The 27957-nt window shown below is 37.3% G+C and overlaps 1 long non-coding RNA gene across 11 annotated transcripts in view; it reads right to left on the bottom strand.

Moving 5' to 3' along the window:
• LOC149749119 (uncharacterized) overlaps positions 1-27957 on the bottom strand; it is a 145247-nt gene that overhangs the window by 38103 nt on the left and 79187 nt on the right. For all 11 annotated transcript variants that reach the window (XR_016393235.1, XR_016393238.1, XR_016393236.1 and 8 more), the window contains one exon: positions 1-27957. This exon is cut by the window's left edge; it is cut by the window's right edge. This is a non-coding gene — a long non-coding RNA (uncharacterized LOC149749119).

Raw genomic sequence — 27957 nt, 5'->3', positions numbered from 1 at the left:
GCCTGCAGGAAGCACATAAGCCAGAATGAAGGAAAGGTGCATTAGGGAGGGGTTCCTGGAAAAGGTTACATCTCAGCTTGCCAAAGACTAGGACGTTATCCATGTTAAGAAGGGAGAGGGAGTGAGTCATTCAGAGAAAGCCAAGCACAGAGGTTCAGAGATGACAGCATCTTAGCACATGCCCTCAAGACATTCAGAATCTGGATTAAGAGTTAGGAGGTGCAGGTATGAAGCCCAGTGCTGAGAGAGATACCAAGGCACTTCACTCATTCATTCATTCGTTTATAGAGTCTCTCTGAGGTTGAGATACAGGTAAGCAGCCTTAATTTTTTGATGCTCCTGATGTATTAAAAATGAAACAAATTCTCAAAAATACTTCCTTTTAACATTGACTCATTTTACAGAAGAAAATACCACTGTAATAATTATCTTAAGATCAAATTTATAAAAATAATTCATTAGGTCACTATAGTAGGAGTGGTCAGAAAATGGGACATACCTTTAAATTTCTATGAATTTTTTCCCCAATTCTTTAAGTTTATATGTTACTGCATGTGTAATTTCATTTGGAGACAATAACAAAGATCTAAATTTGAAGACATTGGTTATTGTAAAAGTCAAGTTTAGTGGTCCTCATTATAGTATCCAATCTATTCACTAATTTAATAAATAGAATTGTGGGCCAGGAATATTCTAAAGTTTGGTCACAGAGAAACTGTTGACAAAACAAGTAGCGCACTGCTTTCATGGTTCTGGCAGCCCCATGGAGAAGACAAATATTAAAGAAATATTAAAAATTTTTATACCATATTATGTTAAGTGTTTTGAAGGAAAGACAATATCTCTCTAGGTCTCATTCTACATTTATAAAAAGGGGGTGCAAAAATTATATCTTAGTTGACCCTGGCATTCTACCAGCTAATCAGTTTGTGGAGAAGAACCTGCTCAGAGCAAATTTTAAAAAGGCATAGGTAATGATCATCAAAGGGACAGCCATATTGCTAGGAAACAAAAAGGCAAAGCTGGAAGCATTCATTCAAGTCGTAGGACTATGAAATCAAAGTTGTAAAAGATTAGAGAAATAGAAAATGAATGGTAGAAACTTCCTCCATGGACATCACGTCCAGAGAATTTTAAAAGCCAAAGAGACATTGGGGATCATACATTTGCATCCCATAGCTTCAAAGATGAGAAAACTACAGCTCAGAAAATCTTAACTGACTTACCCAGTGGGAAGAGTGAGCCAGTAGTGCTGGAATCTTAGGAATGGAATTTTATGGAGTCCAATAGACTCATTGACTTTCCCGAAATACAGGTTAGCTGAGTCAGAAGGGTCATTTCTCCAGACCGAGCAATGCCTGTTGTGTGTAAATGTTTCTCATCCAAGAAGGTGAACAGAAACAGGAGTGGACTCACTCTTGACCTTCACAGGTCATGAATCTAACCCCCAGAGAGATGGATGGATTTGGTCAATGAATAATGTTAGCAACAGACAAAAATTGGGAAGCAAGTTGAAGTTGAGGAGAAGGTTTAAGGAGGAAGACTCTTGTTTCCTAGAACAGATTACAAAATTTATCATCTCAAAGAAATCAAGCTTCTGTGGTAGGTGTCTCTCTCCTACTGAGCAGAGCAGTTGTTGGAAGTGTGCTCTTGCCTGGGGAGGGTGAAGACATCCTGTGTTTCTTTCCCTCCATGACTTCTCTGAACTGGATTCTGGGTCTTCAGCTTCTCAGAGCTGGATCCGTGGGAGAATTTGAGAGAGCCAATGAATGTGAGGCAACTCTTCACACAAGTTTTTCTGACACTGAGCTAAAGGACAATCATTTGCACTTTCAGGAAAATGAAGACTACTTGACTCTTTTTAATCCCTCCACCATTTTAAAATGATGTGGCATGTCCCTTTGATACTGCAGCATGTACTTCCTTAACAAATGTATCATGCTGATTGACAATGAAATGAATCTCAGGAAGTAGCTTGTTCATTAGGATTCTAAGAATCTTAATTTCTGCCATTAACTTTCACTTTCTTCTTCATCCTTTCCAAGCACTCCTGGTTAGATATTCATCCAAACACATTTTGACTGTATACCATCTATTTCTTATGTCTTCTATTTCCACCATCCCAATTTACAACAATAAAATCTAGATAAATTCTCTAATAGAAATTTTCCAAATTCCTTTTTTTTTTAGAAAAAGACATGATCCTATCACTGTAATTTTCTACAAGTCATGGTGTGTGATCAGTTGTTTGCCCTGGAATATAGCTATGCTCTTTTGAAATAAACAAGCGATGGTGCTTATTAAAACGTTAAGTTTTCTTAGCAATTTAAAGTTCCCAAGTTGCATTCAGATCCACTATTTCACCTCCTTCACTCAACAGCTTTAGAATCAGCAAATGGTGCACAGCTTACTTAGGAGGTAGTGGACACCCAGAATTTCTGAATGACTTAAGAAGCTGATGGCCAAAGTATCAATATCTCAATTATTTGCTCAAGGCCACGTGTCTTAGTGTAAAATCAGGCAGGCTGTCACTCAGGACTTAAGGTCGTGAACCCATGCTATATGTTACACTGCAACTTATTAGGAAGAAAGAAGTAAATCAGTAAATAAATTAGTAAATAAAAATAAATTCAAGAACTACTATTTAAATACTTTCTTGATTACAAAAATAATTACACATCTGATTTCAACTTGACAAAATTTGAATGAACTGATAGAGAAAAAAAAACACTTCATTTTGAAAAGACAGGATGCAAAATCCAAAGTTAGTGTGAGCTGAACATTTAATAATGTAGTTTATATTTTAGTATAGTAGTTTAATAATTTAATAGTAATGAACATTTAATAATTTAATGACACATAGAAATAATGTGTCTTTCTCCTCATTCAGGCCATGAGTGTCTTGATATAAAAGATTGTTTTAGTAATGTGTGTAGCTCTGGATCAATACATTGAGTAAATTAGAGGATTATTTAGAGTGAGGAAACTGTTTAGTATTTTGAGGTTATAGTAAAGAATGGCTAGTATCTAGGACAACGTGCACAAGTCCTTACAGAACTGATTCTGACACCATGTCAGAAAAAATCAGAAGCTTTGGCGTCCAGAAAGACCTGAAGTTAAATTCCAGCTAAGCATATTGCTAAAAGTCTGTATAGGTTTCTTAACATCAATTAGTACCAACCTCATTTTCTTCATTTTTCAAATGAAGATAATAAAACCTCCATCCTGGAAATGTTATAAGGGTTAGACATAATATATTTGATGATCTAGATAACTGACAGGTATTTATGCGCTCTGTCCCTAGTATGAAATCTCAGGTTTAATCCCATTGCCAATGTCCTTTCTGGAATGGAAATCCACTTTATTCTGATTCATTCTGTAAAAAGCATTGACCTGATTTCCTCTTTAACCACAATTATGAGATCTTAGACAAGTCATCAAGCTCTTCTGGGCTTCAGGTTCCCTCACTCTATAAGAAGACAAAAAAAAAAAAAAACACACAACTGGAAAGAAGGGACTTTATGACCTCAACCACATTTTAACCTCCCAACACTCACTATTATATAATTTTGGTATATATCTCTATTTTCGTATGTGAAATGTACTGGGTGGAGAAAGTTCTTCTAGGTATACTTTGCTTTGTGCATATCTAGACTCCAGTTCACATCATCACATATGATTTCTGACAGAAACCTGACTGTTTAGCTGATCTCTGGAGGTTGAGAGAAATGGTGTTGATAGATTGCCCAGATAATATATCAGGATGTTAAGAAATAAAACAAGTGAAGAGCGAATCAGGAGATGGTAACAGACTTGGATAAAATACAATACTTTAGCTAAGAGAGTAAATATGGGAAATGGGTGAGAAAATCTGAGTAAATATTTTGAAAGACATTAAGAGAACAAGTAAATAAAAGTTGAGATTAAAAACGACAGGGAAGCCAATAAATAGTCCAACTTGCCCAGCAGGAAGTAGATTTTTTTTTTTGTCAGATTACCTTCCCCATGAGCATTTAATTATCTCAATTTTTGTGGGGTCTACTTAACAGAAATTTTATGATATAAAAAATGAGGGTCATGGGGTTTCCCTGGTGGCGCAGTGGTTGAGAGTCCGCCTGCCGATGCAGGGGACACGGGTTTGTGCCCTGGTCTGGGAAGATCCCACATGCCGTGGAGCGGCTAGGCCTGTGAGCCATGGCCGCTGAGCCTGCGCGTCCGGAGCCTGTGCTCTGCAGCTGGAGAGGCCACAACAGTGAGAGGCCCGTGTACCGCAAAAAAAAAAAAAAAAAAAAAATGAGGGTCATGAAGCTGAAAAATATACATGGAATTCTAATTCTGTTACTCCATGTGCTCTTCCCAATTTTGAGTAATCAAATAAAATTTTCATAGAGTGTCCACTTCATGTAGGATATACTATTTGATAGCCACTGCCGGGGGATATGACTTAAGGTAGACAACTAAAGTTTGTAACACATACACTGAAAATGCAATGCCCCCACAGAATAAAATTATTCAAGGGCAGTTCTAGGTCACAGACAGGTTTGGGGTGGAGGAGTTGAGATATATGTTTGCTCTATACAGTGGTTCAGGGACCCAAGAAGATGGCGGTTCCGACAACTCCAGCAAGAAGCTTACCTGAATTGAAAAAGAACATGAAGGGACATGGATGAGGAGGTTTTCATGGACCAGGCATGGATGCACCCCACAGGGATTCCTCTACATTCCCTTAGAGTGGAGTCTGTCTTGTGACTCCATCTAAATGCAAGGAAGGTGGAACTATTGGGTGGAACTATTTGGCCTGACTCTGAGAGTAGGAAGCAGATAATGAGAGTGGTCAGCTAGCAGACTGTGCCAGAGGGCAGTAGGAGACCTAAAGGAAGGGTCATCACAGCTGTGGAGCCAGGTATGCGAAATTTCTTTTATATATGACTCAGTGTCTCCCACTCATGGAGAGATCTTTAGAAAAGGAGACTGAGAACATGAAATGGGGGATAATTCATTTGCAAGTAAGTATAATCAAGGAAATGCTTTACAGAGTATACAGAAATGAGATATACCTGAGGGATGGGTTTGATGCAGGAAATTTCACTAAATAAACCACAGGTGGTTTTAGTAAAACACATCTAAAATGAATATAAAATCTTTCCTTCCCCACTAAAAACAGACTCCTCCATTAGGTTATAAAGAAAGTCAGAGGTAAAAAAATAAATGTTGCACTCATCAGAAAGACCTCCTTTGTTCACCCACTTTGAGTAGCATCCGTGTCACTCTCCTCGTCATGGTCCTTGGTACACAGTCACCAGATACTTGTATGCTGTTTTCCTTCCCTCTATAAGTACCATGGGGCAGAACATTTTTCTTTCTTGTTTACTGCTTTAGCTCCAACATCTAAAACAGTGCACAGCACAGGCGTTCAATGAATATTTGTTGAATGCATTGTACAGACTGAAGGTCTAGCTGATTGACTGAGCAAGTGAGATCATTCTGTGGGGAGCTGAATAAACAAAGATGAGTAGAAAGTCAAACTAGGACAGACTTTATGAACAACTGAGTGCAGACTCTCTATATTGAAGAAATGGAGGCTCAGGGAAGGAAATAAATTTTTCTAAGATGACCTAACAAATGGCAAAACATGTTCTCAAGGGCAATAGATTGCCTTTCCAATATGTATTGCCAAACTAGACTATCATTTAACTGTAAACAGATTTTTGAAGTTTTTTTTTCTTTTTTTAGCACTTACTGTTATTTAATTGTTATTTAATATTGTTATTTCCTCTTATTGGCAGAATCCATTTGTTGTTAATTGCCATGGAGTATTATATGAACATATTTCCTTTTGCAATGCTATGTGTCTAACACTGAAAATAAAATTGAAAGCTATATGACAGAAAAATATCCTTAATACATAAAGATATAATATAAAGAGTTAACAAATTTAAATAAATAGATAAATGCCTGCACCTCACTCTCAAGTAGACAAATGGAAAAAGGGTATGAACACGAAAAGAGAAAAACAATGGTCCTAGAAGAAGTTCAATTTCCTTGTGAATCAAAATAATACAAAAGTGAGACTTCTTTTCTTAGAAAATTATATTAATTTTAAAAACAGAATGATGCAATCCAATATTTGCAAAGTTGAGGGAAACAAGTATTCTAATAACTATGGACATATGTATCAAAGACTCATATATTTTTTTCTCTTTTGACTTAATATTTTTATTCCTAGAAATTTATCTTAAGGAAATAATCATGGCTGAATAGCATGTCTAAAACTGTTGACTGTGTGTGTGTATATAGATAGATAGATAGGTAGATAGATAGATATGTATATATATATATATATATATATCCTTGCATTTGTTTATATATGGTACAGTTTTAGTAGTTTTACATATATGGATATAGCAATAATATATTTTGACAGGCCAATGAGAAAAATATTGAAAATAATTTTCAGAAGAGCTAAAGCTCAAATGATAAAAGCAGTGAGAATGCTTTAGTAAAAATAGTACCTTGGGTTTAATCCTATTTCAGACATAATTATGTTGCAGAGTCCTTAAGGACTCAGACAATTCTAGGCTCTGTAAGACAAGAAAATTTTTTACCCACTTCCTGCCCTTGTGTGACTAATAACAACGTAAAGGAGATAAAGCTTTTAAACAAGCATTGACAATACGGAGTGCTAGGAAGAAAACATGAAATCACAGAGGAGGGAGTTTTATTGGATGAAAGAATGCACTAAATTCTCTGGGCTCAGTTTTCTCATCTAAAACATGAATACGGCTGGCGTTTCCCAATAATATGTGATTGTAGGAACCTTTTAAAATTACTCTTTATTCATGAAACACAGAAAGCATTTCGTACAAACCAAGGAAAATCAAACACAAATTTGATTTATATTACCTTTTAGCAACAGTTACAAAGAAACAAATTTTCTTAGTAATTAAAGTTTAATTTATAATCAATATTGAATAATATGACAAATGTAAAGCAAAAATATAAGGTAAGATGTATAATTTAGACCAGAAACCCTTGGATCCATTGCATATACTGTGTTTGGTGTCAGGTCCAATGTTGATACTATGTGCTCATACATCAGGACCATATGACCTTTGCGTTTCTTAAGTATGGTCCAACTTTTGTTAAAGACAGATTGTCACATATAGCAAGAGTTATTCTCTTAATACATTTAATCTATTTTCTTATATTTATTTTAAAAGATATATTTTATAAGAAAAAAATACTACCACTGATGATTATTTTTCCCCAGGATCTATTAACATCTCTTAGAATCCAAATGTGTATTGCTGGTCTTTGAAATCTCTCATTTCTTTTTTTTTTTTTTCCAAAATAGAAGGTGGCAGGGCCCATAATATTGTTTGTAGATATAGAGCTCATAAATGAAAAACTCCATTCACTGGTAGGAGTTGGTAGGAGGGATTTGTCTCACAAAGCACGTATCCATCAACTCCTCCAACCATTCATCCATTCAATTCATGGGAAAACAAATATTTATTGAGTCTGTACAAAGTCCAAGCCCTATCATACACTCAGGGATACACAGTATAAAAAATAACATCTTTGTTCTCATGGTGCACACATTCTAGTGGAATATAAAGAGTTTAGTCAAATAATTACATGTCTATCTAGTTACAAATTGGGATAAGTGCCATAAAGGGAAAGTACAAGAACCTACAGGAATGTATAACCAGGAAATCTGATCTCACTCAGAGAATTCAGGGAAATGTGGTTTGTTTGAGCTGAGCTAAGAAGATAGAAGGAAAGACTAGGAGTTAATTCTACCCTAGCCTTATGGCCTCCTGTTTTTCCTCACACACTAGAGAAATGCTCCAACTTGACACAATTTTGAACTTATTTTTTCCCTCTGCTTGGAATGCCCTTACACAGAAATTTGCAAGTCTAGCTAATGCCTTCAAGTCTTGCTTAAGTGTTAACTTCTCAGTTAAATCCACCATGATGTCTGTTTTAACAGAGCAATCTGTAGTGACCACTCACAACCCTTGAAACTCTAATGCTGCTCTATTTTTTTTCATAGGACCTTCTAAGTTATCATAATTTCATTTTTTCCCAATTCTCTGGATTACTTTACTAGATATAATTGCCATAAGGGAAAATTTTTTCTCTGCTTTGCTCATTGATGCATTCCAAGTGTTTAGAACAGTGTTTGGATATAGTTGTATATTTTAAAAGTTAAGTTAATTAAGTAATTGTTAAGTTAATTAATTGTTAAGTTAATTAATTAATTGTACTGAGTTGTAGTGAATATACAACATAACAAAATGTTAGAGAGGCAGCTATAATAGTGCCCAGAAGAAAAGTTACAGGTTTAAATGAATATATTATCTTACTTCCCATATGCCAAAGTTTAAAAAGAAGAGTAAAATAAACCTCAAGTGTGTAGGAAAAAAGGAAATGACTAAATATGAGAGGAAATAAATAAAATTGAAAGTTTAAATAAACTGAGAAAATCAGCAAAACCAAAATTTTCTTCTTTGAAAAGATCAATAAATTTGTTAAACCCATTTTGATAAAATTAGCTGAACTAATCAGGGGAAAAAGGAAAGAATAGAACCCATAAATACCAATATCAGTAATGGAAAAATGGATGTCACTGGAGATTTTCAAATATTAAAATATAATAATATTATGAGCAACTTCAAATCAATAAATTCAACAACTTTGGTAAAATAGACAAATTTCTTAAAAAATCCAAATAGCTAAAATGACTACAGGAATAATTAAAAATCAAAATACCCATATATATGTTGAAGAAATTGAAAAGCAAAATCCATACCCAGAGGTCTACACTTGAGAATTCCATTAAATGTTTATGGAAGAAAAGATGCCATTGTACACAAAGTCTTTCAGAAGATAGAGGAGGAAGGAACATTTCCCACCTCATTTTAAGAAGACAATCTAACTTGGTGAGTCACTGTAGCAAGCCAAACAATGTCCATGTTTAAATCTTCAGAGCTTGGGAATATGTTACCTTATGTTGCAAAGGAAATTTTGGGATGTGATAAAACGAAGGATTTTGAAACGAAGAAGTTATCTTGGGTTATCTGTATGGGCTCAATATAATCACAAGGGTCCTTGTAAGTGAAATGAGGGAGACAGGACAGTAAGGCTCAGAGGAGATGTGACAAAGGGAGCAGAAGTTATAATAGTGTGGGGCTCATGGCAAGGAATGTGAGCAGCTTCTAGAAGCTTGAAAAGGCAAGGAAACAGATTCTCCCTAGAATCTCCTAAAAGAATCCAGACCTGACAACACTTTGATTTTAGCCCAGTGAGACCCATTTTGAACTTCTGACATCCAGAACAGTAAGGTAATAAAGTCATGCTGGTTTAAGGTACAACATGTACAGTAATTTGTTGCAGCAGCAATAAGAAACTTATGCAGACGTATCTGCAATGTACACACAATCATTCCTGGAGACTTAATCTAGAAACCCTGCAATTCTGGAACCACCTATTTCTACTCATTATATCCCTTTTTGCTTAGTGTTTTCTCTTCCTTGCCCTGAAGGCTGATTGTTTCAGAAGGGCGCTGAGTCAGGAAAGCTGGTCTTCTGGACCCAGTTCCATTGCTCCTTTGCTCTGTGCCCTTGAGTTAGCCATGAGGCTTCTCTGGGTCAACATTCATAGCCTGTAAATCAAGGGTATTGTATTATATTTTTGATATGTCAATACAGAAGGTTAATTTAGGTGGATATGTGTCATTTTTATTTTTATATCTATGTATACATTTTTGTTTTCCAAGTATAGCAAGCAATACTGGTTTTCCAGGTATTGTAGTATCTTAAAATTTCCTTTAAAATAAATAATCTAGAATTGTTTAAAAGAGAACAATTTGAGTGTTAAATAATAAGGAGCACTTTGAAATGACTAAAATGATGAAAGTTATATGAGAAAAGCTGGGCTACAACATGTCTTGCTTCTCTTCTCTACTTATCTAATCAGTAACCAATTTACCCATTCATTTACTTATTTATTAAATATATAAATATGTATGAGCAGCTTTCAAGCACAAGGCCCCAAATAAGAGCACACTAGGATAACAATAATGAATGTGATACAGTCCTTTACCTGAAAGACCTCAAGTCTGAGCAGGAAGACAAATACATGTTTTAAATGGTAATAAACTAGGCTTAGAACTTGAATGGGGATATGTATATGGTCCTGCCAATTTCTACCTTTGGAACTTCCAGTTTCTTCTTAAATTCATCCTCTTCACAAGTTTCCAGAATAGTCCATTTAAAACACAACTCTAATCATGGCACTCCCTTTCTTTACTCTCATACTTGACAAACTATGATCCCAAGACAAATGACATTGCTCTAGCTTTTTGTAAATAAAAATTTGATGACAGTTTTGTTGACACACAGCCACACCCATTCATTTAGGCAAAGTCCGTGCCTGCTTTCACGCAGCAGTGGCAGAGTTAAGTAGCTGTGACAGAGACTGAAGGGAGACCGAAAATATTTACTATCTGGTCCATTATTTTGAAAACATTGGCATCTCTGACTTTAAAACCTTCCAGTGAGGCTCCCATTATGATCAGCTGAAATTCAAACTCCTTAATATAGCATATGCAAACTTTCTAATATCATCTGTTTTTTGATTGAATCATGGTTTTTTATTTTAAAATTGTGTTGCAACCTCCCCGAAAGCACTAGTGTGCAGTTTTGTCTGTTATCTAGCAGATCTCATGAGATTTCATCCATAATTTAAGATGTGATGGTGCTCCATGTTAATATTCACTTAAAAACATTTTTCTTTAAGGACATCAGTATTTTCGTGTGTTCATTTTATTTTCATTCTAACTCTTTCTATATGAATTTTCTTTTTTTTAAATACATCTTTGTTGGAGTATATGCTGATTCACTTTGTTGTACAACAGAAACTAACAGTATTGTGAAGCAATTATACTCTAGTAACATCTTATAGCATCTTTCTGATGCTTAACCAGGTCGTCCATATCCTAAAAAGCATAACTTTTCAAGATTTTTTTGCCTAGAAAAGTGACATTATTTAGCTTAAGATTTCCTCCTTCCTTCTTTATGTGTACAATTCCTACTCAATCCTTAAAATCCAAATCAAATTAATTTTCACAATGAAGTCCTCCCTGACTTTCCAAGGAAAACTGTGATTTCTTTATTTTTGTTTTCTCAACAGGCTATGCCCTTAATATACCTCTTAGAATGTTCTAAACATTCCTAAATAACTCCATTACTTTTGTTATAATGTCATATTCCTCAGAATAAAAATACAAGCAAACATAGCAGAAATGACAATCAAAAATCATCCCAAATAACACAAATATAATAATCTCTAAAATAATTTCTATCAACAATTAGTGAAATAGTTTTAGCCATCTCTCTTTGCATATTTGTAGAAATGAGGGTAAATAGAAATAATTTTATCAAAAATGCACATATATCACCTAATTATATTCTAATAAAAAGTTTTATTTTAAACTTACCTATAGTTAGTAGAATATAAATAAATTCATGAAACTAAAGGAATCCTTACATTTCAGAAAAGTTTTTACATGGTATTTTCAATTCTTAGAACATCACACTGTTTTAAACATATATATAATATGTATATTATATATATATATTCTCATAAGAGAATAGAGTATTTGTTATGGGCTACATTGTGTCACCTCAAAATTCATACATTGAAACCCTAACCCCCAGTACCTCAGAATGTGACTGTATTTGGAGGTAAGCCTCTTAAAGAGGTGATTATGTTAAAATGAGACCTTTAGGGTGGGCTCTAAGTCAAGCTGACTTGTGTCCTTCTAAGAAGAGAAAATTTGAACATATCAAAGGGGAAATACACACAGAGGAGACAAGTGAAGACACAGCAAGAAGGTGGCCATCTACAAGCCAAGAAGAGAGGCCTCAGAAGAAATCAAACCTGCCAACACCCTAAACTTGAACTTCCAGCCTCTAGAATTGTGAGAAAATAAATTTCAATTGTTCAAGCCATCCAGTGTGTGGTGTATGGTTATAGAAGCCCTGGCTTCTTATAACAAGAAAATCTGAACTCTATTAGTTATGTTATTTCTACATTAATGAGGTCTAAGCTATGTACATGCTATCCTACATTCAACATTCTCACTTTGTTTAGGAAGAGTTTTCTATTCAAATTAATTTGATTTCACCATCAGACCACCACCATGTGGTCTTCTTTGGCGAGTTCTGCATTGTGGTATGTCTCTGGATTGACCAATTGTTGTCATCAAATACTTTTCAATGAGGGGGAACAGGTGTTATATTCCTGATTTCTTCTCATGATTGAAATTGTCTGTCTGTTGCCTTCATACTTGAAAAATGATGGGGCTGCAATTGCTTTTCTTCATTTTGTGTACATGTTCTACAAACCTCTAACATTAAAAATTGTTGAAGAGTTTGAGGCCAGCCAGATGATTTGACCATATAGGTTACCTGATCTTTCTGTTCACACTCTTTCCCCTAATCCAATTCTAGGATGCAGGGATCTTTTTCAATGTGTAGATTATAAATTTAAATAGGTTTTTCATTTAATTTTATTTATATTTAAAACATTTTTAAAATTAAGTTTTATTGGAATATAATTGCTTTACAGTTTAATTCTAAATAGATTTTTTCCTAGCCTACATATGGATATTTTTGTTGTTGTTCTAGACAGTATCATGGAATGGTTCAGAGAATGGAGTCACACACATGCTTCTTTACTTACTGAACATGTGGCCTTGGAAAGGTACTTAACCTTTCTATGCCTCAGTTTCCCTCATCTGTCAAAGTATCAACTTCACAGAGTTGTTTTGAGAATTATGTGAATTAGTAAATGTAAAATAGTGGTAAATAATATTAATTATTATAATACTGTACATGTTAATCTTTGCTTAACTTCCTTGTCTGTAATGTTTTCACCAATATTTAACATGGTTATTTTCCACTTCATTTTTGGTAATTTCCTTAAGTCTGTTTGATTGTGTTCCTAGTCACATTCATTCTTCCAATAAAATCCCCTAATTACAAGTTTTGTGTCAGGAGTCTAGAATTATTGCTCTTTTTTCTCTTATTTAGTACAAACTTACCTCCATCCATGTGCCTTGGCTAATAGGTTAGGAGTTAGCCATTTTCGTAAGGTAGAGATAGTCAATATTTTAGGCTTTGTGGGATACATATAGTCTCTGTTTCATATTTGTTTTAGTCCATTTGGGCTGCTATAACAAAATGCCATAAACTGGGTGGCTTATAAACAACATACATTTATCTCTCACAATTCTGGGGACTGGCAGTCTGAGATCAAAGTGCCAGCATGATGGAGTGGGGTCCTTCCTCCTGGTCACGGACTTCTTGTGTCCTTACATGGCGGAAGGGACTAGGGAACTCTGTGCAGCCTCTCTTATAAGAGCACTAACTCCATTCACTAATATCTACCTTCCTGACCTAAGCACCTCCCAAAGGCTCTACCTCCTTATACCATCACATTGAACATCAAGATTTCAACATCTGCACTGGGGGTCGCAAACATTCAGATCATAGCAATGTGCTTTTTTGTTAACTATTTAAACATATAAAACCATTCTTAGCTCAGGAGTTTTGGGAATTCCCTGGCAGTCTAGTGGTTAAAACTGTGCTGTCACTGCTGAGGGCCGGGGTTCAATCCCTGGTCAGGGAACTAAGATCCCACAAGCTGAGCGGTGAGGTCAAAAAAAAAAAAAAGTTTTAAATAAGCATGAGTGTGTACCAGATAGTCAGTAGTTTATCCACTCCTGGAGGACTTAATAATGATGTGGGGATTGTGTGTGTGTGTGTGTGTGTGTGTGTGTTCTCTGTCTTCCAAAGCACCTCTCTTACAGATCTAGGCAATGAGATTCAACTTCCATTACAATATTTTCCATTTCTCCCTTATTCTCCTGATATTTCTCCATCTCATTAATCTAATCAAAGATACATTGGACGGGGCCTTTCAGTATTGTGACACTTATTTTGAAAGAAATCAATACCCTGCCCAGAGCCTGAGGAGGCTAAGGTCAGTAACAGCATGTCTACATGTTTCTATGTTGGATGCATATTCTTCATAAGGTTTTTTTGGAGCAGGGGGTCATTTCCTTTTATTGAAGTCAGATTTCTCAATTTTTGTTACTGTGGATACTAAATTTCAAAAGAGGCAAAAGAAGTAAATATTCCCTCAGACTGCCATTTTAAACCAGAATAAGCATGATCAGATCTTTTCAAGTGTATACCTATATATTTCTTGAGTCCCTAAAATCTGGCATCTGAGGGCTAAACAAAGTTTGGTGGTATAAATTAATGCACAGATTCTCATCATTTCACAAGTGCAGGAGCTGAGTAAAAGATGTAGATTTGGAGTCTATTCCAGAAAATACCAGTCCCCCCATCTGAACTCTTACACATCAGGGAGCTCATGAATAAAACTGGCTCCTGCATCCATGCTCTCCAATGGAATCCCCATACAGGTTTGCTTTCTTCCTCCCCAGCTTGGTTTTGGATGCCATGCACTCAGAAAAAGCCTGAAGAAGAAATCAGGCCTCCAAGGGGCAGATGAGGGCTCTAGAGAGACCAAGAGAGGGGCTGCAGTTTTCAAACTGGGTCATGAGGCCTCTGGACCATGGAGGTGGGCGGCTCTGCTGACAGATATTCTGGCCCTGGGGGGCTGTTGGCAAACTGGCTTTGTCTCTGTTTTAAAATCTTGTTATGCTCTAAGTGTCTGTCAAAAATAATAATTTGCTGAGCTTAAGTTTTAAACTGGAAAAATCATTTGGCATCTGTAAAATGAGCATGTTTGTTAAAGTTATAGGTTAGTCCTTGAGGCTTCATGAGTCATCTTTAGGATGTTATACAAATTTCAGGACAACACCAGATTGGGGGGTGGAGGTAGAAGATAACTCTCTCAAGATGGGAAATTGCTTCTTCTGATTGAAAAGGATGACATAAACTATCTCTTGCAGGCAAAAGATAACGCACTATTGGGTAATTATTGCTTCCCCCTCAGTCTCTGAATCTCTCTCTCTCTCTAGTGCTATTTCTGTTTCTCTTTCTGTATACGTGCATGCATGTGCCTCCAACATATCTTATTTATCACTGTGGAGTCAGCCCTTACCCTATTACCTGACATGTATTTTTATTTTATTTAGGGCATTAAAAATATTTGAAGAAAAAATAAATGAATGAATGAATACCGATCAAAGAGAAAAAAAAATAGCAGTAACCCAGAGAGAGGAATTTGGAAGGGCAAATAGAGAGCTTCCTTCAGGTTACTTCCTTTGTAGTAAACAGAATGTTCACGCCAGAACATTATAGAAACATGTCCATGAGAATGGTTAAAGCCCAGTATTCCTTAAGCCTGTGAATACAGAACTAGGGTTACGTGGGAAGACTTTGACTCATGTCATATGAATGGCTGAGACAGATGTTGAAGAGATGTGTTGCTGCAAATGGTCCATTTAGTGATTGTCCTAGTGATTCTTTGGTAAATATTGCTAAATATTTAAATCTGTGAAATAGTAGTACCCCTGCCCCCCATCGTTAGAAAAAGGTAGAAGCTATATATCCCCTTCCTAACAACTCGACAACAATAAAGTGTGCTACAATAGAAATAAACTTCAGACCCAATTCTTCTAAACATTAAAAAATTTATTAGTAAGGCCAAAAAATGACCCAGTCTATTCTTATGCAGTCCTCACTTGGTCTATTCAGGCACACAGAAAAAAAAGAAAAAGACAAAAAGATCACTTAGAGGTTAATGCATCAATGGTTTGAAAGACAATTAAGCCATCTCTCTGATCAGATCAAGCAAGAGAAGCCTTTAATATGTGAAGACACCAAAGGCAGCTCTAGATACAGACGTTGTGAAGATGATTGGCCATGAGGTTGCTGAGTTGCTGGACTCTATTCCTCACTGATCCAAGGACACTGCAGCTCATGATGCTTTTCTAGTCAGTCTTATATTTTGAACACTACTCATTTCACCAATGAAAAATTATTTCTAACATATCTCATGCTAATTAATGGATCCTCTTGTATAAATTTTGATACTGATATCTGAAGCACTTGTAAATAGCTACTGTGTGCTCGTGGTTCCTGATCCAGTTCCAAAGCAATTTAACTGCCAGTAAGTATAGACTAAAGCTAATTCGGGTGCAAATATATACATTACATTGTTTATACTAATGTCAAATTACTAAATTTGCTTAATTACTAAAGTCACTAAATTTAAAATTACTAAATTTACTAAAGTCAATTGCCACACACATGATATTATAATGTATAAAGATTCAAGGTAGCTGGAAAAAATTCAACCTGAAGCAAAACACTGAATTAGATTCAGTTGTGATCTAGTTGTCAGTTCGTTCATTCATTTATTTATTAATTCATCCCATAGATATCAATTATGTGCCAAGACAAAGGCCAACACATTCATTAGAGTGACTCTTTAGCTCTTTGAATACAATATGTTGAGGGAACAGTATGACGGTTCCTTAAAAAACTAAAAATAGAACTACCATGTGACCCAGCAATCCCACTACTGGGCATATACCCAGGGAAAACCGTAATTCTAAAAGACACATGCACCCCAATGTTCTTTGCAGCACTATTTACAATAGCCAGGATGTGGAAACTACCCATATGTCCATCAACAGAGAAGATGTGGTACATATATACAATGGAATGTTACTCAGCCATAAAAAGGAACGAACTTAGGTCATCTGTAGAGACATGGATGGACCTAGAGACTGTCATACAGAGTGAAGTAAGTCAGAAAAACAAAAACAAATATCTTATATTAACGCATATATGTGTAATCTGAAAAAATTTGTATAGACTATCTTATTTACAAAGCAGAAATAAATAGAGACACAGATGTAGAGAACAAACATATGGATACCAAGGGGGCAGGGTGGGGTGGGAAGAATTGGGAGATTGGGATTGACATATATACACTATTGATACTATGTATAAAATAGATAACTAATGAGAACCTAGTGTATAGCACAGGGAACTCTACTCAATGTTCTGTGGTGACCTAAATGGGAAGGAAATCCAAAAAAGAGGGGATAAATGTATATGTATAGCTGATTCAACTTGCTGTACAGTAGAAACTAACACAACATTGTAAAGCAACTATACTCGAATAAAAATTAAAAAAAAAAAGAGGGTAGCATCTTAAATTCATGTGTCAGTGTTTTGATAAACACATTTTTATAGAAAAAGGAAAAAGAAGAAAAGCATTTTTTTAATTGAAATATAGTTGATTTGCAATGTTGTGTTAGTTTCAGAGGTACAACACAGTGATTAAGATATATATATATATATTCTTTTTCAGAATATACATATATTATTTTTCAGATTTTTTTCGCTTATAAGTTATTACAAAATATTGAGTATACGTCACTGTGCTATACAGTAGGTCCTTGTAGGTCAACTATTTTAGATATAATAGTGTGTATATGCTAATCCCAAACTTCTAATTTATCCCTCCCCTGCTTTTGCCTTTGGTAACCATAAGTTTGTTTTCTATGTCTGTGGGTCTATTTCTGTTTTGTAAAAAAGCTCATTTGTATCTTTTTAAAAAAATTTAAATAGCTACATCTCAAGGGCCCTGGGAAAACTTTCCTGGTCACTAAGCAAAATCAAGCGATAACCACCTATTGGTTGCACTATATAAGTTTGTAGGACATGAACTTGCCATTGGTTATTAGACTTGTAAAAGTAAACATATATGATAAAAAAATCATAGTGCAGGAAGATCTAATTTGTTGGGTGACATTGTCCCTGGGTTTCTCACATTTCTGAACATCTTTTGAGCAAAGGCATAAACAGTATTTTTGTTCCAGACTCTCATTTCAAGGATATTTGTATAAAAACAACCTCGGAAAAAAGAGAGTATCTCCATCTGGAGCAGATTTATTTACTGGCCAAAGGAATAAAAATGATATCTTTTTCTATGGCAAAGATTGAGCAGGATTTCCAGCAGCCCCTTATATAAAACTGTGGTTTTCCAATCCCAGGGTTTCTTTTCTAGAACTCAATCTACTGCATAGCCAGACAGCACCTTCACTTCATGTAGTCACCCTTTGGGGACTGGGGCTAAGGAAGCCAGTGGAAAAGTATCACTCAGGCTACTGATATTGCTGTGACTAATACACTATCTTTTGTCTCTGCACTAATTGTGTGTCCGTTGTGAGTTTCCATGAACGTGGGGTAGGCTAACTTGTTAATCTGCAAGTTGAGTAAAATCTCAGACCCCTCATAGCTCTTGACGTAGCCCCCATGCCCAATTATCTTAAATATAGGAAAGAGTAGATACTATTCACATTTGTGTTTCCTAGTGTCCACATAGGATTGATGTAAAACTGAAAAGAAAAGTAAAAAATGACTCCCAAGTCCACTGAAAATTCCAACATCCCTTTCACTGCATCTTGAGGCAGCACAGAGTAAACATCATCATAAGACTGATAACCCAATAACCATGAATTCTAACCCTGATTTTGACACTGGCCATCCAGGTGACTTGAGATAATTCATTTGCCTCTTATGGGCCTAATTTATTCTTATATAAAAAAGATAATTATTACATCTACCTCACAGGGCCTTTGCTAAATTAAATCATAATATATCTGTAAATATTTATATAGAGCTTAACACATACCTCGGTAATTGTTCATTTCCTTTATTCCTAGTGACTTTAAGTGTTTTGGAACTTCCCTTAAAATCCTCTTATTATAACAAGAAAAGTTATACTTTCTTACATATATACACACATAGTAACGTATTATAAAAACTCTGCTTATCTATTCAGCATCCATTCCTATTTTCTCCTCCTCCTTTCTAACAGAACGCTGTTTTATTCAAAAATTCTACCATCTTTAGTTCCAGAGGTGGATCTCAATTAGCCCAACCAATATACACATCATATTCCATGCTGAGCATTACTGATCTAAGAGCAGACGTATAACCCCATCGAACTGAAGGGAAGAATTCATGTTCTACAGTTGAGGAAAATGTTATAGATTGAATCATGCCCCTCAAAAGATATGTTGAAGTAGGTTGGATTAATGATGATTGGTAGAAATGGAGAGGAATGGATGGAATTGAGATACTTAGAAGAAATTTTATTGGAGAGAATTTTGACAAATACACATCTCACAGGACTGTGTGAGGTTTGAAGGCTATGCTGGCACCCCACCATTCAAAGATTCAATCAACATTATAGGTCAAATCACATGACAGCACCATATCTGTAGGCCAATGAAATGGTTAAATGTTGACAATTTTACTGGGTTCCCTTTCTCTTGACGGGCGTGCTTTGTTCACCATCTATGGTGATTCAATTGAAGTGAAACATAAAATGTGTGAACCCAGTCTTTTTTAAAACATTTAACAGGATTTCTCTTGCTACAGAAGTTGAGGCCTCTAGAGCCACAGTGGGTCATCAGAACACCTGGTTCAACACCTTTCTTTTAGGAATTAGCAGACTAAGTTTCAGAAAAATTGAGAGACCTGAAAACTAATAAAATATAATGTGGTGTAACATAAAAAGATACAAAATAAGGCAAAAGAGTGTCCTTTAACAGTAGCTAATACTAAACCCAGGAATGTTAGAGAATGTTTTCACAAAAAAAAAAAATTTCAAGTAGCATACATTGACTTCTAGGAAAACGGTTTGCAAAACCTAGAATGGTAAGGATAGAGTTAAACGTCTTTCCCAGTCACCAGATGTAGGACACTTAGGAGAATCAGGGTGACTACAGAGCTCAAGTGGATATGGCTGTACCTAGCGGGTGTATGAGGTTTTGTCAGTTCATTCTTATTTTTTTGACAGAGCATCCTGGCACAGCAGTTTTTTTGCAGAGTACCACTGCCACACATCCATTCAAATAACACTCCCGTCTTCACTGACCCATTTGTCAGACATGCCAAAATGTGGGCTGACCCATGTGACTTTTTCACTGAAAAAAATATATAAAGAGTGTCATTAGGCCTCACACTGACAAGCCTGAAATGACAGTTATTTTTTCTTTTTCTTTTTTCTGTTTGTCATAATAATACCAACTGAACTACACTTGCCATTCTGAAACAGACTTTGTTTTGAGAAGAGGAAGGACACTCAAAGTGGGTATTTCCAAATCTTCAAGCAATCATTATTAAGACCTGATAAGAGAGGAGAAATGGAATTTATTGGGTACTTGTTTTGCCCTAAATTTGGAACATAAGTAATTTCATGCCACATCCATAACCTCCTTTTAGGAATGGAATCTCAAGGTAATTAACACGCCCAGTTTCACATGACTTAAAATATTGGCCAAGACTCAACCAAGGTCTGTCAAACTCAGGGAATAGTCACTTTTCCTTCCATCATGTGCCAGAAGGAATCTAGCTAGCATCCTTCCCTGGAGATCAGTTAATTGTCTTCAGGAATCCACTCTTTTTATAGTCCTCTAGACTTAGCAACAATGCATGTGCGTGTATGAAGACTTTGGTTAGGTTTCTTGGAAGACATACAAAAAAAAAAAGGGAAGAAGACATCATCCACTTAAATAATTAACCAGAAGCTAAAGATTCTGTCCAAACAAAGCATTGCACTTTGGTATCAGGCCAACACTATTCCGAGTAGGCTGCTCACAATGAAATTGTAAACACAACAAAAAAACAGAATTGACAGGAGTCCTCTCCTAAATGATCCTGTATTGACATTGGAACATCCAGTGTATGAAACATGCAGGAGAAGCAAGGTTGAATCAAAGTGCACTTCTTAATTTGCACCATACCAACTGAACAGTAAAATGTGATTTAATTTACTATATAATTTACTTGTTCAACAAAGCTGAACGATAACTCAGTGCCACTTTGCTTATAAGTAAGCCTGTAACTGGTGGTGTTCTTTCAACGAATGGCTTTGTTGATGCCAGAGAAAGCTGTTTGAGTGGAAAATACACAAAATTAAGGGTCTTCTGCTGTTGTATTTGCAATGTACTACTTTTGTCCTCATCGAGTTTATTTCAGTGGAGCAGCAGTAATGACTCTTTGTTTTTCTAACTCGATGAAGTCACTAAGTCTTGCTCGGTGGCACACGGCTCGGGAAAAATGCATTCAGCCAAATTTAGAACCATTTGGAACTCACAAGTTGTGAATTTTGAACCAAACTTGAATCTTTTAAAAGCTCATCTGTTCCATGGAGCGTGCCAGCTCGGCTAACAGCTTTGCAGCAGGGGCTGTCCTCTGAGGGCCTAGGCAGGGTCCCTCCAGTCCCTCCTTTTGCTTCCCTTGTTAAGTTGTGGTGCTACATGATGCAAAGAGATGGGTATTTTACAAAGCCCTGAAATCTACACCTCAGCAGGAGATATTTCCCAAAGGTGAAATTAGGGGTCTCTTTTGTGGTTTGCCAAATTTCTAATATTTTGTTCATGTCTCTTGTATCCACTTGTTCTTTTTGTCCACTCACCCCATCCTAGGGTCGACCTGTAATAACCATATTCATCTGAGAGGGCAAAAGCAGTTTAAGTAATTACATGTGAGTCACAAACTCATCCACAGAGCGGGCGAGCATGTGGGTGTTAACAAGCGGGAAAGTGGTGTTGATCAAGTGCTACAAGGAAAGTAGAAGGAGAGGAAAGCAGGAGCCAGTTCGTGGAGGACCCACCACAACCTCCTAATGAGTTTGGACCATGTCCTGAAGACAAGTAGCCATTCTACCTGATGACTCATCCTCGTCTACAAAACACAGACAAACGCCCTTGCCCAGTATTTAAGGCTCTGCATGTGTTTCCAGCCTACCTAGGAAATCGAACCTCTCATTGTTTCCTTTGGCAAACTTCTTTACTTGTCTACAAATATATCTACAAATATGTGTTTATCTATAAACACATCACAGACCCCTGCCTCTGGTGTCTACATATTTGATCATACTGCTGACTTGGAACACCTACCAGCCTCCTTTCATCAGGGATGTGGGTCCTCTCTCTGTTTCTTGCATTTATTCATTAAATAAATACTGTGCATCTAGCTAAATATAGGGCTAGGGCTTGAGAATTCATTTATTCATTTAATATATATTTAGTGAGCTTGCACAAGACAAACTGTCCTAGGTGCTGAAATGACAGTGATGAATAAGAGATGGGGCCACTATAGTCATGATGCAATCGTGATCTATTTTGGACAAGACAAACAAGCATCTGATCTTGTTTGGTGAGATTCAGGATGGAAGGTGACATGGAGGGTGAGATTCAGGGATAAACAGAGTCCAATAGATAGTAATATGTTGGGAGAGGCACAGGGAGCTATGATAGTGCCTGGGAGAGAAACCTAATTTGTACCTGAGCAGTCAAAGAAGGCATCCTGGAGGAAATATTATCTGAGCTGAAGCGTAAAAGATTAGTAAGAGGTAGCAGAAGAGAAGGAAAGAGTATTCTAAGCTGAGGGAAAACCAAATGCAAAAATAAGGGGCTAGAGAGATGAGAAAATAATTAGGCAATAGAGCCCGTTCAATACAGCTAGAATGTGAAGTGCAGAGGAGAGTGGAATTGCTATAAAGAAAAGAGGGAAAAGCCAAGTGGAGATGATGCTGGACAGCAGTGATGCAGCTAAAGTCAGGCTACATGCTAAGTCTGAAATGGTCCTCAGCTCACTGTGTGAGCAAAAGCTCACTTTGTTTAGCAAAAGAGGACTACTAAACAAGAGCTCATTTGGGAGGATTGGGGTCAAGCATAGAGAAAGAACTTTGTTCAATTTTTCCCTTGTAGGTTATGAGTGGAAACTCACCAAAGACTGAAAGGCAGATGCTGTAATAATATGGTTTCCTTGTGGTAACAAACGCTGTTGACATCCTGTCCCACATGGCTTAGCCCACCTGAGCTCGACTGAGGAGCTTGCCCAGGATGAATTTTCCTCCTGGTGGCAGCTTCTCACCACAAGGACCTACAATTCTATGGCTCCAAGTCTGTAGCTTTTACCCTGAGAGCTTTTTCTGTAACCAAGGAGATTTTCTTTAAAGCGCAAAGAAGCAACCGAGAAGTATGGTAAGGGGTAGGTTGTAACATCCCCAGGGGAATCTGTTAATCAATGGAAGGTGAGATCAGGGATAAATGTCCTAATGTCATCAAACTTCAGGCTTCAGGTTCCAGGTTCTCAGACTGCTGCCAGCAAGACTGAGCCCCATTTTCCCATGGCTGTAACCTACTTGTTAATGTACCCATGTATCTTTCCTCCCTTCCATCTCTGACTTTCCCATTTTCTCATATTTGATTCCTGGGACCACTTTCCAAATAAACTGGGTACCAAATCCTTGTCTAGGGGTTTGATTTTGAGGAAATCCAAACCACAACACAGCCTTGGATCATGTCACAGAACCTTTCATAGATATGTCTGTAGACGTTCCTGATGCTTTAAACAACTTTTAGAAAAGCCTTCACAGTCCATAAGGATGATAAGATGAGCCATAAGTATTGCCTTGTAAAACTTTTCTCTCTGGGGTGTGTGTGTGTGTGTGTGTGTGTGTGTGTGTGTGTGTGTGTGTGTGTCTAGGGCTGTGATGTAATTTTTTACTCAAGGTCATGGTCAAATAAACATTATTATAAAACTGCAATAGAGGTTAAGACTGCAGACATGGGGACCAACTAGAGGCAGTGAAACTCTTCCAGAAAGGAGATATGGAAGAGCTCAACAATGACAGTGACAATGACGATAGAGACAAGACAACAATTAGAGAGACATTTGGGAAGATGTGGATACTCCTTATCATGATGGCCTGAAGTCCTACTTCCCCCTCCAAAAGAATACGATTGACATGATGAGAATAATAATAATGTAGGGAAAGTCATACCAATGGCCTAATGAGCCTTCTCATGATGTGCCCAAGAAATCAATTTCCTTGGAATAACTCATGCAAAGCGAAACCTACAAAGAGTGCTAAGCACTAAACATGCAATTACAGTTTTCTGAGTTTAAAATTGTGTTTGGGTATGTGATGCACAATCTCTAAAATATAATTACTGAGGAACATAGTTTAATTTGTATCAGTCACAATTTACGGCTTGTCTATGTTTATAGAAATGATTATGGCTTGAAGCTTCTTGTGCCTTCCTTGATGCATAAAAAATGATTATCAAGCCTTCAGTCGCAGCCGCCTTCCCTGAGAATTGGCAGCAACAGGCCCTTTAATCAGGAACAAGATCCTGCTGAGCCAACGTGTGCAAATATGCAATCTCAGAACAACAGTTAACTTTTTATAATGAGAATGTTGGAAAGAACGCAGGAAAGAGCCAGAGCAGAAAGTGCCCACCTAAGAGAATGCCAGTGATCAATGGCTACTGAGCGAGGGATGTTGAGTTCACTCCTGCATTATTTTGCCGCATCAGAACTCAAGACAGTTTCTACCACCAACTTATCATTTTAACACTGTCACTGTTTTAAACAGACTATCACAGGATGCCCTGCCAGCCCATTTTTCAAAAGACCTGATATGAAGGGACCTTAAAAGTTTTCAGGTTGAAGAGACAGTTGGTGATTACCCATCAACACTGCCTTTAACTCATTGCATAACCTTAGGCAAGTCATTTAACCGCTCTGGGAAGTTTTCTCATCTCTGTAATAAGGGGATTGAATGAAATAACACCTAAAAACCCCATCAGCTCCCCAAAATGGAGACTCTATATAAAGAGAAGTGTGGTAATTCATTGAAAATCCATTCAGTGTTGGTGCACGCGCAAACACACACACACACACACACATTCCATTTTTTGGCTACTCAATCTCAAATGATATGTGATTTAATCTATGTGTAAGAAAGAAAAAAAAACCGTAGACAATAGAGCTTGCCTGTCTTTGCATTTAATATATTGCTTAGAAACAGTCAGGTTGTAGAAAATTGTCAAAAACTTCACCAGGATGAAAGCTGGTAGAAAAGAATGTGAATCTTTGAGGCCAGCGTATTACAGAGTGGAGCTGCCTCACCACCCCATAAAAGCAATCTGTCTGGTCAACCAACAGGCTGAACACCCTATTCTTTGTTGGATAGTTAATGTTTTATTTTTCACAAGAGTAATGCGATGGGAGAGAGACAGAAGAGGAATGTAACTGCTCTTAAAAGGATGCCCAGCTCTGAATGTTGTTATTATGAGGTGTCTAGATAGCCCTTCACAGGTGCAAAGGGTTCCCTGATCATCTCATTACTTTTATATGAGCTAAAAGCTGTTGAATTTGTCATCCTATAACCTCAAAGTGGGTTTGAAGACAGCAAACACTTCGTTGCAGAATCATTGTGTAAGAAGCACTTCCCTGTAGGTCCCTGAATAATAATAGCTCTCTTGGGGAGATTTTTTTCAGCCTACCTCAGGAGTCTTGAGGGCAGGAGGAGAAGGTTGGGGTGATAGGACAGGACATGCAATTTTAAACAGGTGGATTAGGAGGCTCATTAGAAGGTGACATTTGAACAAAGACTTGGAGGGGAGAGGAATGTAGCCCTGAGGATACCTGGACCAAGTGCCATCCAAGCAGTGGGAAGATCTAAGGCAAAGATGGAAACCTGCCTGGTGAATTTGGGGAACATCAAGGTCAATTAGGCTGGATCAAGTAAGTGAAAAAATAGTAGGAAGATCAGATCAGAAAAGTAACGGGGAAATCAGGTCACATAGACATTGTAAAGGCTTTGGCTTTTACTCTGTGTAAGATGAGTAGCCACTGGAGGGTTTTCAACTGTGAGTGATGGCATCTTTAATAGCATCCCTCTGGCAGTGAAGTGTTGAGAATAACCTGTAGGGGGACAGGCTATGAAATGAAATGAATGAAATGAAATTAATGAAGGCAGGGAGACCAGTTAGGAGGTGATTGTAGTATTTCTGGCAATAGGACATTGTGGCTCAAAATGGGTAGAGAGGAGAACTAGAGTCTAGATGTATATTTTGAAGGCAGCATCAAAAGGATTCCCCAATGGTTTAAATGTGGGATATGAGAGAAAGAATCTAAACAATTCCAGGAAAATTGGCCTGAGCGCCAGAAGGGTAGAATTGCCATCCACTGAGAAAGGGAAGCTGTAAGTCATAGAGAAGAGATCAGGGGTCAGGTGTGGCAATGATAAATATGTACTGACAATTAGACATCCAAGCAGAAATTTCAGGTAGAGAGTTGGATGTACAAGTCTAGAGCTGAGGCTGGGCTTAAATCATTCATCACCGTAAGTATCCAGGTGACATTTAAAGCCATCAGACTGGATGAGAGCAACAAGGGAGTAAGTGTGGAAGAGAAGAGCCAAGTTCAAGACTGGAGCCCTGAGCAGGGTCACGAGGGTGGGGAAGAGAGCACACTGGAGACAGAAGTCAAACCAGGAAAGGGCTGTAGGAGACCAAGTGAGGCAAGGTTTTCAAGGAAGAGAGACTGACTATATCAAATGGTGCTGAGAGGTCAAATAGATGTATACTGAGAACTGATCACTGCGTGAATGATAAATATTGCCTGCCATATCAGTAAACAAAGGATGCTGCAGCCATCAAATCATCACATTACAGCTGCCTGATGGTGAGCCCCGAGGTAACTCAGGATGGAGGCAGGATACCCTCATCTAGCTGTCAGCGCCTGCAGCCACCCACCCCCAAAAGTGCACCCTGAGGAGACTCCAGATGAGAAACAAAGGATACTGGCCCCAGATAGCTGAGGTGCAGAGCAATGGAATGATTTCAGTGAGCCCAGATTCTTGAATCTTCTTGTACATAGAAAAACACTAAATTCCCTAACCTGAGACGTCTAGTTTTCTTTAATGTACAGCAATATTGTGATGTTCCGGCTACCTGGTCTCTGTTGCAAAAACCCCTATATATCCTGGCTCTCCTGCTGCCTCTTCGGAGCAGTCTCTCAGAGCTATCTGAGATGCTGTGTCCTGGGCTTAAGTCCTCAGTTTTGTTCGCCAAATAAAACATAACTCCCAACTTTTAAGTCGTGCATTCTTTTTTAGTCAACAACTCAGTCAGTTTTAGCACTGAGCACATCAGAAGGATGGAGAGATGAGGCAAAGGCTGCAAAAGAGAGAAAGAGGTGAGGAATCAGACTCAGGAAGTAAAAACAATTTTTTCAAGTAATTTTACTGCAAAGGGAAAAGGTCTGGTATGTATTAGAGAGAATACGGTCAAGAGGATGTTTTGTTTGGGTTTGATTTTTGCTTGTTTTTAAGATGAGATACATAGCAGAAGGTTTCTATGCTGATGGGAATGATGCGGATAGAGAGACCATTTATGTATGCTGAAGGGAGAAGGGAGACTGGCTGCAGCAATGCTCTTGACTTGGTGATGGGACATTGGGCACATGTGGAAGGACTGGTCATTGATAACATCGATGGTAATACCCAGGAAGTCAGGATATCTGGATATCCTGAGGATTGACCTTGAATTCCTCTCTCTTCTCTTATGCCTGCTTTGCTTGTGCCTTAACCATGTGTTTTAATCGATAGAAATATCCAGCCAGACTTTAAGCCTTTTTCAATTAATTCAAAAGGTAATTGGACACTCCAGCCTCCAAGAAAGTAGCTTGTGCGTTGTACCTTGCAGAATCAGTGGAAGAGCAGTAGCAGAGAGTGTGAAGCAGAGAGAAGTATGACTAGGTAATATGATAAAGAATATCAGCCAGTGTTCCCACATCCACATACCTGGCAACATCAAGGTCAATAAACTTTTCTAGATTCATGAACACTGGATATCTTTCCATTTGTTTGTGTTTTTTTTTTCCTTGATTGGCCTTGGGGCATTATGCTAAGTGACATAAGTCAGAGAAAGACAAATACTGGAAGGTATCACTTACATGTACAATCTAAAAAAGCCCAATTCATAGAAGCAGACAATACATAGATGGTAGTCACCAGGGCCTGGGGAGTGGGGAAGTGGGGGAGATGTCCTTAAAGGTTACAGATTTGCAACCTAGAAGATGAATAAGG

Source organism: Delphinapterus leucas, chromosome 5, assembly GCF_059928025.1.
Source record: "Delphinapterus leucas isolate spDelLeu-1000000601 "Yukka" chromosome 5, BTC_Dleu_Yukka2, whole genome shotgun sequence".
NCBI classification, from domain to species: Eukaryota; Metazoa; Chordata; class Mammalia; order Artiodactyla; family Monodontidae; genus Delphinapterus; species Delphinapterus leucas.
This window is presented reverse-complemented; position numbering and strand designations above follow the sequence as displayed.